The sequence below is a fragment of the Mastigoproctus giganteus genome, chromosome 5, assembly GCF_048544385.1.
Source record: "Mastigoproctus giganteus isolate SK-2022 chromosome 5, ASM4854438v1, whole genome shotgun sequence".
NCBI lineage: Eukaryota > Metazoa > Arthropoda > Arachnida > Uropygi > Thelyphonidae > Mastigoproctus > Mastigoproctus giganteus.
Window position 1 is genome coordinate 40174906 of NC_143579.1, and position 17828 is coordinate 40192733.

General features: G+C 37.1%; 1 protein-coding gene across 1 annotated transcript in view; it reads left to right on the forward strand.

The window, feature by feature from the left end:
* LOC150085320 (zinc finger protein castor homolog 1-like) overlaps nt 1-17828 on the forward strand; it is a 458876-nt gene that overhangs the window by 79589 nt on the left and 361459 nt on the right. The window lies entirely within an intron of this gene.

A 17828-nucleotide genomic window follows, 5' to 3' on the forward strand; every position in this document is an offset into this window, starting at 1 on the left:
TTTATCGGATTTCAGTAAATTCCAGGATTGCAAAAACAAGGGGATAAGGGGGCAGGGGTGTATAGCTGCTATCCCCTCAAGATTAACTGGGTAACATATTCACTATGGTCCGATTATAGTGGATATCCCCCCCCATGCCCTTGTTTAAAAATCGGAAAAACGAATGAAGCATGAAATTATTGTTTGCATCCCTTTTCGCACTGTTCGATTTTTAAACAAGGTAGGGGGAATATATCTACTAAAAATAATTCAAAAATTCGATTATCAAACGAGCCTTTACCAAAGCGAATTGATAAATCCTAGGATTTACCCGATTCCGGGTTTTTACTGTAATATGCACACACATTCTATTTGTGGAAAAATATTTTTCTTGGATAAGATAAAAATTCTACAGTTTTATCCTTAATAGATAAAAGATACGTATTTCAATGTAGTCATACATATTAAAGCGCATCTAAGATAATTTTCTCTGTGTACAGAGTGTTTCAGTTAAAAGGCGCTTGCGTCTCTCTCGCTTATTTTTTAGATTTAGACTATTTTTGGCTTGGATCTTTTTAGGCTGAATTATTTTAATTTTGTGTTAAAATTAGACTAAGTATTATCGCTTAAATTTTGCAATTTTTAAATTTAAATTTGGCCTAATCAACTGCTTTTTCTTAATGTGAATGTTGTTTCCCTTCCTCGACTCAATCTCAAAGCTTCATCGGTGTACTTCTAAAATAAAATCCTTTTCGTTTTTTCTTCAAATAACCAGTGTATTATCATTATTTTGTAAAATACAGAATCTATATTTTTTTATTTAATTTTCATTTTATCCCTGAGCCGCCTGGAAAAGGGATCGAGGAAGTGCTAACATGAACATCCGTATTATATTTCTGAATTTTCTTTAAAACTTCGTCGCTTCTGTTGATCAAAAGGACGATCTTATTGGGACCTAATGAATTCAGAACAATGAGAACGTCATATCTAATCTTTCCCCACCCTCCCACAACCAACTACTACAGTTTCAGATCAATTCCATTAATATAATTCTAGAACGAGTAGAACTTCTTACTGTAAATTTAAAATAAAAATTTCATCCTTTCCACGGAAAAAAAATGAATATGTTGAAATTCCAAGCGTATTCTACGAGGTATGGCAATAAAATTCCAGGATTGGTGCAATAAATAGAACACAAAGTAAAGGACCCAAACCATAATTTTATTTGTATTCAAAGTAATAACCACCTGGTTGAATCCACTTATTGCACCGTTCTAAAAGTTTCTGAAAAGAGTCAACGAAAGCCTCTGAAGAGATGATGTTCAGTTCGGCGGTAACATTTCTCTTTATGTCCTCAACACATCTTTCCTTTGATAGTAGTTTTCACCTTGGGAAAGAGGAAGAAGTTCGCTGGTGCTAAATCCGGTCAGTAGATTGGATGGTTGATCTATATACCATGTTTAGTCGGAAATATCTTCACAGCAAGTGGAAAATAGGCGGTGGCATTGTCGTGCAACAAGAACCAGCTGCCTTTCTCTCGAAACTGCGGCCTCACCAGGAAAAATGCTCTTCAATAGTCTTTGAAGCACCTGTACTTAGAATGCAACGATTCTCTCCCCTTCAGGTACAAATTTCTTGTGAATCACACCCTGTTTGTCGAAAAACATGATTAACATCGTCTTGATCCTAAACTTCCGTAAACGAAACGATTAAAGCCGTGAAGATTTAAGTCCATCGCATGCTCTGACGCTTCGTCTCTGGCTCGTACTGGAACACTCAGCACTCATCTCCAGTGACAATACAGTCGAGGAAATTAGGATTGCTTTGACAAGTCGGGATGAACTATTTTTATGATGGCACTCTTCATTGCTTCTGCTCATCCGTGAGGCTGTGCGTTAAAAATTTTGCACAGACCTTCCTATTCTCTAAATCATCATTATTGCAGAATTTGACGAATCGTCCCCTTATTCATATTCAATCATTAGCCATCATTCTGAGAGTCAAATCACGACTGGTTGTCACAATTTTCCAATCTTTTGCAACGCTGTCCTTATTTCGACAAGTTGACGGGCAACCACTTCTTGGGCCATCGCGAACATCCTCATGTCCATCTTGAAACAGCTTATACCATTCAATCACACTGGTAAGACAATTTTTCAGCGCCATAAACAGTTTTTAACATTTCATACGTTTCTGCTGCAGATTTTCCCAGTTTAAAACAAAATAAACATTGAAAGTTAACGCTACTAACGAAACTGGTTATTATTCGCAACCTGTCAGCCAACTGAACAATCTCTGTATCACCATCTGTTGGAGGAAGTTCGAACTACAGCACCAGTCAGGAAACTTTATTGCCACACCTCGTATAATTCTATATACATCACTCTATTGAGCGTGCAGTTCGCAGATAGTCACTTAGGTAGAACTCTACCATGACCATTAGCTGAAGGCTGCGTGTGACTACCATAACAATGTAGTTAAAATGTGACAATATGAATAACCTAGACAATAAAAAGTATCCTTGCTTTTTTTTCATAATAAAAATTCTGCTAATGTGGATAGGTAAGCTGTGGAATTTTAAATCAATTCACAGATAAACAAAACTCCCCAAGAAACTCCAAAGGAGATGAAAGTTCTGGAAAATAAACCTCAAACTTTTAAGCTAACGAACTGAAAATATTGCATTATTTTCAAACACTAGTACATGGAAGTGAGTGCGTGTTTTTCACGTCTTGTCGCTCTCTCCTATTACATAATCTCAATGTCAGTGACGTCATTTAGTAATCTTTAATCTTCCAGTTAGTCATACATCTTGAGTTCCACTCTGATGATGCAGTAGCTGTTTAATTATCCAGATAAATACTGACACTGGCAGCCATGCAGTCTTTCACATAAATTAAAAAACAGCAGTTGCAAGTACACATATTGTTCATCATCTCAAATATGACTGTAAGCACGCTACAATCTATTTTAGCCTATGCAGAGCTATACTACCCTACCAAAAGTATTTGGATTCTTCCCAATGTAGAGACCAGGTCTAAAAGTATGCAGACAATAGCAGAGTTATCACAGTCAAACAAAATGAGGTCGGGGCAAGTCGCTACAGAATTTCAAAGAGGTTTAATCGTCTTGAAATTTGTCACTGTCATTGCCCATAAGTTTGAACCTCGCAAAATCAACTACAGCTGACATTGTATATGAAAGGTGGAAAATCAAAGACGATGTGAGTGTGCGCCAACAGTCAGGTAGACCAAAAACAGTGACAAACAGGAATCGTTGATCCTTAATAAAGTAAATAAAGCAGACCGAGCGATGCTGTTTGAAAACCGTAGGTTGGAGCTCTAGATATCGACAGGAGTCGTGTTACACAGTCTTCAGATTATATGATCGAGTGTGGACGTGGAGAATGCTTTTAGAATGTCATCTGCCATAGTGTATTGGGCCCAAATGAAGTTCGAAGTGGAAGAGGGGTATGGTTGTTGTTTCTAGCTCAAAAACCATTAATGACAAGTCGAATACTGACGTCTTGGACTATTCCGTGGCGTCTGCACTGGAAATAGGTTCTTCATGATCTAACACAAAAATTTACAAATCTCGTACAGTTTCAGGAAGTTCAACAAATCGCTTGACAGCCTAGAAACCAAACCCGAATCCAATCGAATACCTTTGGGTATTCGATGGGATTCGATTGGAGGAAAAATTACAAATTACTTTGCCTGCTAAAACGACGGATCAATGTTGTTATTGGAGCCGTATTAACTCATTAATCTGAGTATTAAAACTAGACTTTCTCAAAACATGATGGCGCTTATTCTTTTTTGCAGGTTATTATATATTAAATAAAAGCAAACAGATTTTGTTTAGTAATCTGATATTGAAGTCAATATCAGATTACTAATTGTTTAGTAATCATGATATTGAATTCAATGTTCTTGATGAGTTTCTTTATTTATCCTCATGCACGTTGTTTTCCTTCTTGTGAGGAAAGTAAGGGTTACAGTCGGTAAAGACGCGTCTGTTAAGAGAGAAAAACTTTTTCTCTAATTTTTTTAACCACGTACTAAGTCAGTACCACAAATAAGGTTTCTACCCCAGGAATTTTGTTACAGTATTTCACTGTAACAAATAAACAAGCAGACAATGCATGAGACGTATCACAGCTAATCAAATAATCAAGCAACCGTGTGGTACGTCTGTGCATGTAACCCCCATCTGTCTCACGTGTCGTATATTCGTCCTATTATTCTCGGTGCCAAAAGTGTGCCGCATTTTTCTCGACACGAGAAACGACGGACCTGAAAGCTGGATGCTCAAGTAAAGGAGGTTAACATTGAGCAGATGTGAAACGCTTCTGCTACAGTGTTTCGTGGTGGATCGTTGTCTGTGACAGAACTGGTAGCAAGTACGCCTATTTAAACAGGAGAGCACGGGCGTGAAAAAAAATCATCAACACCAGGGTGTAATTGTAAAGCGTGGGCAGGGCACTTGTGAAGGTAATGGTGCGCGGTTTCTGTCCGAGTCGGCATGAGCTTTCAGACAGTCGAGTCTGGCCCGAACATTAATCACTGTTATCGCGTTCCATAATCCGCGTCTCAATGGTTGCGTTTATTTTCTTCCCTCAATCTCTAGCGGAAGCTACAAGGACAAGCACACGAGGTTGTAACCCACCCTCCAGTAAGTGACTTCCAATCTCCTCATCTTTAATAAACCGCCAGGCTTCTGCTTCCTCTTAGCCAACCCTAACCGTCCACACGTTAAGATAAGAAGGTAAGATGATGAATATTACTATTTATGACAGACACATGATAATTCTTACCCCGCAACTTATCGCAGCTTCCATCGACCAACAGCCTGCATATTCCTATAATTAGAATGTAAATTATCTCCACTCATAGGTGCTAGCTGCGACAGCTTCAAATGCACTGACGAGATATACTTCATAGAGAAAGTTGAATTGTGGTCAGGTGGTTAAGGCTACATCATTAATTTCCCGTGGCTGATGAAATATCTCATCATCCAGCGATTTTTTTTTACCAATGAGTTCATACGCCTATAATAACATAGCATATACACTACCTTGAATAAAAACACCAAAATTTCGCATGGCGTATATAATCTTACTATCCGTTTCTGTTAATTTATCAGACAGTCAATTGTTTTATTTACCCATCCATCTAACAGACACTGTCTGTTTATACATATCGTATGATACATACATACACAAACACAGGATGTTTTTAAAAGGTTTCATCAAACTTTGGGAGCGTGTTCTACTAGCATAGGATTTTTATACCTACACTCAGTAGAACAAGCTCCGGACCGATGTCATATAGACGTCAATCCACAAACGCTTCCCTTCTGAGTTATAGCCTTGTTTTCTTTTTCCTCTCTGTTTTTTTTTTTTTTTTTTTTTTTTATAGAGTGAAGGATCATGCATCTCGAAAATGGCACGGATGGCTGCAAATGTATGTCCATCCTTCCAAGGATACGTCTGCATCCACCTGTTGCTCTAAAGCAGGTTTGAACACAATCGAGGAGGATCTTGGAACTAGGCAGATAAATGTGGGTAGCAATATTAGATGTTCCACATTCAACTATATGGGGGAATTCTTCATTAGCAGCAACTCTATCAATATCACGTACAGCGAGTGCAGGCCTTCTCACTAGGTGTTCATCCACGACTTGCGTTTCGTCAATGGCTTCTGTAGCAGTGTATTAAACCTTCTTTTCGCCAACGTTTACTTTTCCGGGATGAATCACAATTTAAGAGAGATTTCATAATAATCGCCAATGGATACAGAAAATCCTCGTGTTATCTCCCGGTCTCTGCAACTGCAACGATTTCATTAGAATTTCTGGTCAGGCACCATTGGTAACTCCCTGGTTGACTCACCCATTTTTCTTGTTACCTGCGTTTAATGGATACAGAAAATCCTCGTGTTATCTCCCGGTCTCTGCAACTGCAACGATTTCATTAGAATTTCTGGTCAGGCACCATTGGTAACTCCCTGGTTGACTCACCCATTTTTCTTGTTACCTGCGTTTAATGTCCAAAATTTACAGTCATTTCTTAGTAGAGGAACTACTCGCTTTTCCAAAAGAAGTTTTGTTGGAAACACGCCATCAAATGTGGTTCATGTACGATAATGCTCTAACACATTTTAGCCTCGTTGCTCGAGAGTTTCTCAATAATAAGCATCTTGTCCATTAGATTGGCATAAGTGGACCAACTGTATGGCCTTCATGCTATTCCATTTTAAATCCACTGGATTTTTTCTTATGGATACACCTCCAGGCGCTTATATACGCAGTCGTTTCATTATTGCACAACTTCTCCTAGAGTGGATAGTGGATGGTTGACAAACAATTCAAAAGGCTTCGGGAATTTTCAAACATTTTCGACAATCTATGAGAAAACGCTCTGTATTTCTACTCAAGGAGGAAATTTCGAAGATTTGTTCTGATGGAGACATTAAGAAAGTTTTCATTGGTCACTTAGTCTGAATTAATTACTTCAATAAAAATTTTAACTTGACAGGTGTCAACTGGACAACCTTCTCTCTATGAAAAAAAAAAAAAAAAAAAAAAATTGGTAGAATTTTTATGGGCCTTTTTCACAATGTGGCTGAGTTAGTCGGTCTCAGGCGAGGGTACCGTGGTTTTTTCTCCCCGAAACTCGGGTTTTACGTCCAGCAAAAAGAAAATCGACCACAGAACACACGCAATTTACAAACGGTATATATGGAGAAATATGGCCTTAGTCGCTAATGCTCCTAAAATCTTATTACAACAACATTTTAGGACCTATGTCCATATGAACTCTTTTCATCCACATCAGAACACGCTCCCAAAGTTTTATGAAACTATTATATTAGGGTCACCCGGTAATTTATTACATATTCCCGTATTTTTTGTGTCTGTAAATTGCGTGGTTTCTCTGGTCAATTTTTTGTTTCGCTGGGCGAAAAAAACCCCAGTTTCTGGGGACAAAAACCTTGTTATCTACGCCTGAGACCGACTAACTCAGCCGATTCAAACCCGGGCCTTTTTCACATGGTGTGGAGAGAACGGTGACAATACCACTGTGCTATATGCCCAGACATAAGTTTGATGAGATCTTTCAAAATGTATATCAATTACTTCTTTATAGCTCCAAAATTCCTATTGGTAATCTTCAGCTTGGCATTGCCGACTGAAGTCTAAAGATCCTTCATGTCGTACTAAGAGTACTTTGAATTATATGGACTGTTTTCACACCACGGCCGAATTATCTGGGACGAAGACTGCGTGGGTTTTGTTTTTATTCAGAAACTAGGGATTTTTATCCTGCAAACAAAAAATCATCTTTAAGAACACGTGCAATTTACAGGCACACAAAATAATATTCGGGAAAGGTGCAGGGAATCCAGTGATAGTTGCCCAGTTTCCCATTGTTCCAATGAGCCAAAACCTCCAACAAATAATGTTAATTTTTAATTCACATGCATTTAACTCTGTTCGTATCGATGTGCGCTGCAAGTTCCCACCCAGTGGTCTATATCCCTCTTTACTGAATTTTCCTGCATCGCTGCTCAGCAATTATCAGCTATCTGTAAACCTTCGTTTACAATTTCAAAAGGTGGTTCCAACGGCCGTTTTCATTTGTCGTTTACATTAACGATCTGTCAACTGTATTTCAGTCTGCTAACGTTGAGTGACAACTCTATACAAGATGATCCTAAACCTTACAAAGTCATCGATTCTTCTACTAACAATAATGAACTCCAATCCTGTCTCAATTCTCTTTCAGTCTGCCTCAACTACTTTAAAATGTAAATTATGTTTCCATTCCAGTCGTGTGCACTTAGACCCTTATTCTTTGTTCACTGCTCTATTGGAAATTCTCTTATTGCCTTTACTGACTCCTTTAAACACTTAGGTGCATTATTCCCATGTGATCTTCACACACACACACACACACACACACACACACACACACACACACACACACACACACACACACACACACACACACACACACACACACCCACCCACCCTCTTATTAGACTTTCAAACGTTTCGATTAATTAAGGATTCTTTAGAATGGACAAAATTATACGCTCTCTATAAGCAGCTCATACCTCCGATTTTAAATATGATATTATCTGGTTCCAAAAACATCAATATCTTAGTCAATTCTTCTGTTTTCTGGTAAAATAATAAACCTTCAGTGGACTATATGCTTAATCCACCTTTGTATACGAAATTACTGTTCATTCTGTTTCATGAAGTATGGCCTGTAAAATTTTTGTATAAAGTTCAATGTATTTCTGCAACTCTCAAACTATCTCAGCAAATTTAGGGCCTGCGATGGTGGCTCTAAATTTGGGTGAGTGTTCTGAAAATCTTTAAATGTATATATATAAAGAAATAAATAATATGTTTTAATAATTTTATTGATTTAAATAACTATGACAATATTTTAGAAAATTATAAAAGCTTAGTGTTCAATTGTAAATTTTGGATGGATGTTTACCAGCCAAGATGAAATACCAGACCTGGAAAGATAGCTTCAGGGGCCGGATCATCTTGTGGGCAGCCAATTGGTTGATCTACAACCGCTCTGGTTTCTGTCTGTTGTTTCTACCTATCTTCAATTGATATAACTGTCTGTATATGTGGCTGATTCTTAGAACTGTCACAATCCTTAGCCACACATTGCATAAGAATCTGCTTTCTTTATGCAGTTATTTTATTTATTTATTTATTATTTTTTTTAATTATTTTTTTTTTTACTTAGGAAGTACCTTTCATTGGTACTGGCCGTGACTCTCAATGTCCCTTAGAACCGGTTAATGGTCTCAAACAAAAGTAGCTAACCTATCAGGCATTTTTATGTGTAGTCCTACGCACGCTACTGTTAAGAGAACACAAAAAAATAAAAAACTTATTGCTGTCATATATTACGAAAGCATTTAGGTTTTCATAGATGTCTACGGTGGAAAAAAAAAAACAAACTTAGACGATGAAAGGTTTAATTGTAAAACTTCCGCTTTATCTATATAAATCTTAACAAAAAATGGCAAAAAATATTCATAAAAATCTCTACCTCCCCGATCTTCCATTATCTGTAGACCGATTACAATCTTAGCCCGGAGAGAGTTTTTATGCAGTCTGCTGTATGAATGGCTGTGATAAAAATAGAAGAAAAAACGATTGAATAGCTTAAAACCATAGGGATTCTCGTAATTACTCATACAGAACGACAGCAACATGAAGAATTTATAAAGAAAAACCCTCCCCCAGACCTTGAATAGTGCGTGGGATCCCCCAACAATAGACTGCCTTGCATCTGTCGTCCGGCGGTGAACTCCCACTAACAAATACAAGGGGGGGAGCACGTGATTACAACTACGTTACAGCTTCCCTGAGGAGACTTTGTTAGCTTCACATAAAAAAATGCTTCGTAAAGAAGAAAATGATCGTGGGAATAAAGAAAAAACACTTCTTGAATATACCAGACTCTCTAGAGTAGTTATCTTACCACAGTAGGGTAGTTACCTTATGTATGTGTCCTCCATTTTCTCCCATAACGTAAATCAGGAGAAGTTCTTCGATTCACGTCATAATAATATAATTAACTTCGTTCTCTTTTGCTCCCACTTCACGGAAAACTCAATTCTTATTTCCACCGATCGGATCGAGTGACATTCTCTTAACTGTTTCCAAGATGTGTTTAAGGATCAAAATCTTCAGAAGCTTCTCATCCAATAAAACACGAACAAGACCCCATTAAGCCATTTCGATTGAGATGTAAAACGTCTAAGTTCGTAAGACGGTTTATTGACTTCCTCGTAATCTTTCTTCGTTCCTTCCCCCCAAACTCACTAAGTATCCCAAGGTGCTCATTATCAATGAGTTTCAAAGAGTAATGCGCAACACACATAAATCTGGTCGTTAGCATCTTTCGATTTTACTTTATGTGAGCAACTAAGTTTATCTAACTCGCCAAAATACTCGTTTTAGTAAGTAAGGGGAAGGACAAAAATTTACATTCTTAGTTAAGTGTCAAGGCTTTAGTATTTTAAATAGATACTTAACAGCAATAGAAAGCTGCAATATGCACGAATAGTTATAAATCGCTGGTAAAGATTCCTGATAGTAGAAAGGAAATTAATTGCCCTGCCCTCTTTCAATTCAAATCCGCTTTCAAAATAAACTACAATGTGTACATTATAGAGTGAAATCCAATATGATACGCATTTACATTTTATTTAAAAAAAAATAAAATAAAAATGGAATTCACTCTCACGGTTTTTTTCTTATAAATTTCCTGAAAGAAACTTAATTAAGTCTTAAAACTATGCATTTATAGTTTAAGTCCTTGTTCCCAAAAAAGTACTTCTTCTGAACAACGATATCGGATATCAAAGAAAGAAATCGTTTAATTAGTCAACAGTGAACATGTTTATTATGTTTACTCATTCAATCTAACCAACATAAAGGCTCAGTGTTAAGTAAAATAGTTGGGGTTGATGGCACAAAGCAGTATTGAAGCCCAAATCAGATGGAGTTAAATACGTAGCTAGCAATGTCACTGGATATCACTCTGAAATAGTGCCGTACAAGGATAGGGAAATAAGATAACTTGAAAAGTATCTTTTAAAAAGTAGCTACAATATTTCTTTGAAGTGGAAATAAATGCTTGGTTTTACAGCTTCTCTTAATAATGAATAAAAAGATTTTAAAAATGCTGGAAAAGTAATAACAGGATATCGGTAAAACGAGATATTCAAAGAAAGAGGAGACGGAGGTGTAAGTGTGTGTTTGAGAAAGAGAGAATTAAATAAAAATAGGATTTAAATATAATACACACAAAACCACAATCTGTTATGACACCTTATCCTTAAGCACCCTAATCTTTTTCTCTTTTTTTCTTTCAATTTCATTCGGTCTTCAAAGCGGTGAACAAGTCAGCTGCTTTTTGGGGACATGTCCCAATCGTCTCACTGAGGACCTTTGAGCGTTGCGACAATGTCGGCCTGCATTTCGACCGGACGATTCTTTGCAGGGCTCTCGTCAGCTTCGAAGGTTTTCCAGGTCTTTTAGCGACAGTTTCTGCACCAATCCGCTTCCATTTGCAGAACTCGTCACCAATGGTCGACCTATGGATCTTCAGTGCCATCGAAATTTCACATATACATTGATTTCTCAGATGGCATCGATATACACTGTCCTACCGTTAACATATAAATAAGCACTGTTCAACCAACAACATCTTGTACCATGAATGCATAAGCTTGATCAAGTAAATGAATCATTTGAAAAATAAAATACGAGAAGGAAAATAAACTTGATTTGGTTGTCGACCGACGAAGGTACCTGCCACGTGCACATACATCGACTGCTTCCTTTCCTTCCCAAAGTCTCTTGTTATCTCCGAATGTTTCCCTTAAAGGTAATTGAAAACGATAAGCCAGAAATCTCATCTGACTACGGGGTGATGACCTACATAGTTTAAGTAACTCACACAGCCTTGAGGGGAAGCACATGCGGAAATTAAACTAGCCATGTAATGACTTATTTATTTTCCAGTAGGTTTTATTAATTACATTCATCTTTGAATTACTGCAAGAAGCTAACCAATATCCTCCACTAATGAAATGTTTCGGAGAGTTTTATACACACATTAAGACCTCGGGCATAGCTATTAGCCGTTGTAGTTTATTAGGCTGAGCATGCACGAACTTTCAAAACACTCTTCGGGAAGTTACACACAAACGATCCAAGGATATAAAATAAAAAAGTAGAACGATACAAAACTGTTTACATTCTTCAGGTGCAACGTTAGTTCACTTATGTGGTTTCCGTTATTTTACTTTCTTTCTTTCTTTGCTCGATGCTTTTAAAAAAGAAAAGAATGCGAGTGAACAATGGTAGGGATAGCTTGAAATCGGTGAGATCTACGTGATGAATGAACTATTAACAACTGATTGCAAGAATCAAGGATTTTTCAGTTGTTTTATCATCCGTTTCCATGGCAACCCAATGAGTTTCCATAGCAACCAAATGAGTTTCCATAGTAACTCCAAACTCTCTTAGTTAAAATGCTACATATGGGAGAAGAATCTAATGACCAGCTTTTTTTTTTTAATTCCCCAAGTTGTTTAACCGATCCACCCATAAGTTTTTTTTTTTTTTTTTTTTTTTTTTTATCGTAAAGGATGGAAAGACAGAATTCAAAAACTCGTATAGCAAAGCAACCAGTCTCGATCGGGTAGTTATGACATCCTACATTTCGCTACGCATTAGTTATTGGGATCAGTAAGGTGGTTTTCTGCTCATTCTTACTTTCTATATCGGTCTACTGCTAAGCTGTTCCAAATGCGTGAATACTAATACATAGATAAGAGGGTCATCATACTTTTGTGGGAGAATTATATGTAAAACAGCAAGGGGAACATATATCAAATATCTAGGGGTGTATATACAAGATATATCGTTTATTAATTTTACAATAGTGTCTATAATAGTCTAATAATAAAATTGATTAATATTATTCCAAGCGATCTGCAAAGTTTCCCATAAATTTTGTGAAGATGGGCAGACTTCACAGACTTGGCGGTCTAGAAAGTCCCTGCAATTCAGAGCTGCGCTTTGAGTGTCTTGTAATATAAAATTTCTTCCACAAAGTCGAAGTCCAGAGGATGTTGCATTAAATTCATGTTTTTTATAGCCTTCTTTTCTTAAAATTCCTTTAATTATGACGATGTTACCCACTCCAGCCTTGACTGTAGACACCATTCTGTTCAGTTGATCGTCTCACAAACTCTATGCTTGGATCGAAAAAACTTCAAATTTGAAATTCAAAATTTTATTCGTCCACAGGACGTTTCCCTCCTCTTCATTGGTCCAATGTTGATGGCTCTTAGTTCAAACCAACTATTTCTTTCAATTTTCCGGTTTTAATAAGAGGTTCGTTCGGACTGTTACACGACGCATTAAGTCCCGTTGTTAAGATGAAGTTTTATAGTGGATGCAGACACAGAACGTGTAACAAATTTTACATTGAAAATTCTATCTGTCACGCGCGTGATAGAACCTAGTTACCATATGTTCGACCATTTGCAATATTTCGGGAGAACACACATTCGCCCAGAAATGGCCGAAAAAGTTCACACACCGATTTAATCCGATTGTCCGATGACTCTTCGAATTGACAGAACTCCAACTTCTCATTTTCAAAGAAAGGGTTCGTGCAATTCTAACGGAAGATTTTAACAACCGAAAGATCTGCGCTTGGTTCTTTCCACATTATAAATACAATTTAAATTTATAAATATTATAAAGTTAAATTGTTTTGGTGTATCCCTAAGGGTACGCGTACTACCAGTGGAGAAACACTGCACAAAGAACTTTAAAGGAAATGTTACAGAGGGACTGGTGGCGGTCAATTCAACTGCCTTTAAAAAAATACTTCCAACAGTTCTACGCACGATCTCAGAAGTGTATAGCTACTCAAACGATTCCTTTGGAAAATATTAAGTCTTTTTTTTTTTTTCATTCTAACATTTTTTTCTTTTTAATTGACTCAGTCATGGAACTTAATTGTCAAACCTTGTACGTATACTTTTACGGAGTAAGTGGACTACAAATATGTGGTGGACATCGCTCGGCTAGTGATAAGGTAACACCAACGAAAGCCGTGCCTAAAGCAGCTCCAGCAAGCGTTAATGTGCCTGGCGGTAGTACCACACGACAGCTCGCGCCGTAGGAGTGCCAGACCGACGTGTTAATTATTAGTTCGTTAAAGGAAGCAGTTTCAGCTGAACAGACAGCGCTATCAGTCAAGTTTGTCCTATTTTGTTAACCTGGGTGGCTGTTTAGGGTCGATGCTGGTAGATTTTTTTTTTCACTTTTTTTACTCCCAACTTGCATTGCAAATGATAGGGATCCATCATTTCTTACTTATAAGTTATGTGGTCCGTACACTTTAATTTGGAACTAGTTTGGGCTAGGTTCGGGCCACACATGACGCTGGACATGAATTTTTAAAAGTATGATGGCAGTGCTGAGGCCACTCTGTAATCATAAAAACCTTATATGTCGCTACTAATTAATTTTCAGTTATTTTCAGAAAACAGCGAACGGGACGAGATTGTCTGAGGGCGAGATGTCAGCAAAATTCAGTTTAAAAGTCTTTCTACGATGCCCGTCCATAACAAGGGACAGAAAAAGATAGGAAAGAGGGAAGGAATAAATGCGTTAGCTAAACAAAAGATTGCAGACTGTGTTTCCTAATTTAAGCGGTTCTATTTTTTTATGTTGGCTCTGGATGCTGACATCGTTTTTGAGGCAGCCTCTAGCGATATGATGGGACATAAATAGCCAAAGTTCCCCCGTGCTCTTAAAATTGCCTGAAATAGGCGAGTCATGGAAAAACAGATTGTTGGACTCTTGTCAGCATTCTTTATGGCCAAATTCCTGCGTTAGATAACCCGTGTTTTAACGCTAATTGAGTGAAGAACTTCCGTTTATCCTTAGTATTGTGTCCTGTATACTCTTAACATAACATACTCCCCAAGGATGAAATCAATGTCTGTTTGGAAAAAGTGTGTGGTCAGCAACGAACGGCATTATGAATTACAATGTGAGAATTTTTCAGCGCCCTTTACATTTGGTACTGAAACAAAGCTACACAGATAAGAACTGTAGATAGACAAGGTGAAAAGGTGACGAAAATTGTCCAAGAAAAGATGAGAAAAAGAGATAAAGTGGGACACGCAAAAATATTAGACAGCCTACACCGTTTATGGTCACATCAACCTTGATGACATAAATATCTTCAGCACAGTCACCAAGCCCTCGTGGGTAGCACAGCTTGTATAACTACAAAGATCATAATGTGACTATCCATCACGCTAGATCCGTTCGTGAGGTGAGCAGTTCGAGGAATATCACGTCCAGTATAGTCATCTTTCTTCGACTTCCCACCAGAAGTGCCCCGGCAGTCTGCAAAATGGATCTCAATGAAAATTTGTGGGACTCAATTAGAATGGAATATACGGGAGCGCATACGTTCATCACAGAAATCGAAACATTGCCACGATAATGGTTTAAAATTATAATAGATACCTTTTGGGTACTAGAATAATATACGCCACATCAAATTAAAATTGTAATTCAGGGACTTGGAATTTCTAGAAAATACTGAGATTTGATGTCTATTATTTTGATCAGATAATGTATAAAAAAAGGTAGAATAATAAAAGAGAAAGAAGAAATTTAAGTTTATAGTAGTATCTAGATAGACAGACAGGGAGGAAGGGGGAGAGAGAGAAATTTTAGAAAAGGAAAAAAAAAAAAAAAATAGAAAACACGAATCTGAAAAGCAATTAAATTCTATCATGAACAAAGATTTCTAAATACACAGATTTCTATTAAAATACGCTTAGATTTCTATGCAAATTTGGAATTGTTTTGAATTACGCCAAAGGCAACTAAAATAATGAATTATCAATGTGTTCTAAGGCCGCTTTATCCGTTTTCGGATAAAGCGGCCTGTACTTCATTCTAGCTTTAAAAGGCATCAAAATCTCGGAGTGTACAACTAAAAAAGAAATCGAGACCTATGCAAATAGTTGGGGAGATTTTTATGGACAAATAGTCGCATACGAATTATAATAAATAACTGCCATGTATTTATAAAATTTTTATTTCGTTTATGGCAAGTAAGTCCACCTGTTTCGAAGTCTATTTTAAGTGATTTGGAGTTCGGTTTTAGGATGCACCGAATAAGAACTTTTGGATCAAGTTATTAAATTAAAAGACACTCTTCTCTTATATTCTTAGTTCGATTTTTTTCAGAGTACGCATACCACTTACAATAATAAAAAAAAAAGTCTCCATCCAAAGTGATCAATTTACCACATCCTATCACCGCTATCTAGGATCATGCACCAATACTGGCACTAGACCTGTCGGCTATATTAGTTTCATTACTATTTATATACACAGAGAGATAAAACAAAGGTGTTGTTGGGGAAAAATAGTGCTTCCACGAAAACCTGCCGTCTCCGAAAGATATTTTTTGGTCTTGGAACACAGCCACGGTGTCCCGATTTCATGTGCTATTTCATGTCGTACAAGACACCACTACAAAAACGCTGGGTGTTTTTCTTCTCGTTTTTTTTTTCATTTCAGTTATCTTATTTTATTTTTTATATATATTTTTTTTTAACTCGAATCCTTGAGCCAGAAAAATTATAAAAGATGACACCAAATGTAGTCGTTTTTCACAATTATATCCTTGGCATAAATTCGATTAAAGATTTAATTCGACACAGACCTAAACTATGATTTCGTTCATTGAAAGGTTGCCGAGAGGCATCCATCCTACTCGACAGTTTTAAACTGTTTGTCGTCACGGTCATAACAAACTAAACATGCCATGACGTCTAAAACATCTCTTGTATTATCTAATATCTCTAATACGCACAGTTTAATATGGCCGTTTCAAACTGTAAAATTATTCCATTGTTTACAGAGCACTTACGTGAAGTGAATGGTGTGCAGCGTCCTCTAGTGTCAACCACCGGAAAAATTTAATTATTTAATTCCTAATTCTTATCTGAACAGAAATGAATTATATCTGGACAATTTAGGAGATTTAAATTATACTTTTTCCTTCTTTTAGGTCTCTCTGTAACCACAATAAGAAAGCTCTAATTCTGTCAATTGTTCTGAACATTATTATGTAATATCAACTCTGCGCTGAAATGCAAAAATCGATAAAATAAAACCAATCCTTCATCATATTCAATTGGGCGGCCCGTCGTAGTCTCGCAAATGTTCCGCTTCTTACTCCATGCGAACACTCCATCTTGTATAACTATCACCCCTTTAGACAATAAGAACATGTAAACCCTTGCGTCCTTGTCACTGCAACTGCACACGTACTAATTTCTCCCCTGCCATTCTCCAACCATCTATCACCTGCCCGACAACCGTTAGATAGGGGTTGCCAAAGTGTCCTTGTTCATCCAGCCCACAACCAGCCAACTCACCGACACCGTCTGACGTACATGAGGAAGCTTATCACATGTCTGTGTTCACTCAGGGCGCCCGACACTCTTACGACGTGTTTGTGTGCGTGCGTGCGCGTTGCTCTGTATGTATGTGTTCGCCTCTTCGATGGAATTCATTTAAGAGTCTAATCTCTATGCAAATGATTCTTTTCTTAACAGTTTTTAATTATTTTTTTGTTTTATTTTCAGAATTCATGCCATTTTTATCGGGTATGTGTTTTGTTTCGCCCTTGCCGAATGCGTGGAGTGCTAACAAAATTAGTTTGATCTTGGGATTGTGCCAATATTAGTCGAAGTTTGAGAAAATAAAATGGAATGTAAACTCTTTGAATTTCCCTTATGGATATTTATGTCTTCTTCTACATACGATTAGTATATGTCTTTTCCCTTGTGATTTTCTAATATTCAAATCGGAATTTGGGGAAACTGGTTGATAAATCAAAAATGCGGATATGATTAAAATGGCGGCACAGACGAATCGCTGGAAGAGCGAAAAATAAAACATCGTTTCAATTTCAGGAATCAATTGCATGGTTTTTAAGCTTTTTATACTTCCATTCCAAGCATTCTTGGTGTTGGTTTACTAGTCTCATCAGAATACACTATTGATTAACAGCTTTAATACTAAAGATAATGTTAGGAACACTCCAAAGGTTTCAAAGATGGAATGAATTTGCAAAAATGTCTTGAAACGTTAAGAGGAATCTTATTTTATAAATTTATAAAACGCTGGTTTTTTTGTTTCTTTTTTAATAAATGATAAATTTATTGTTTCCTTTGAGG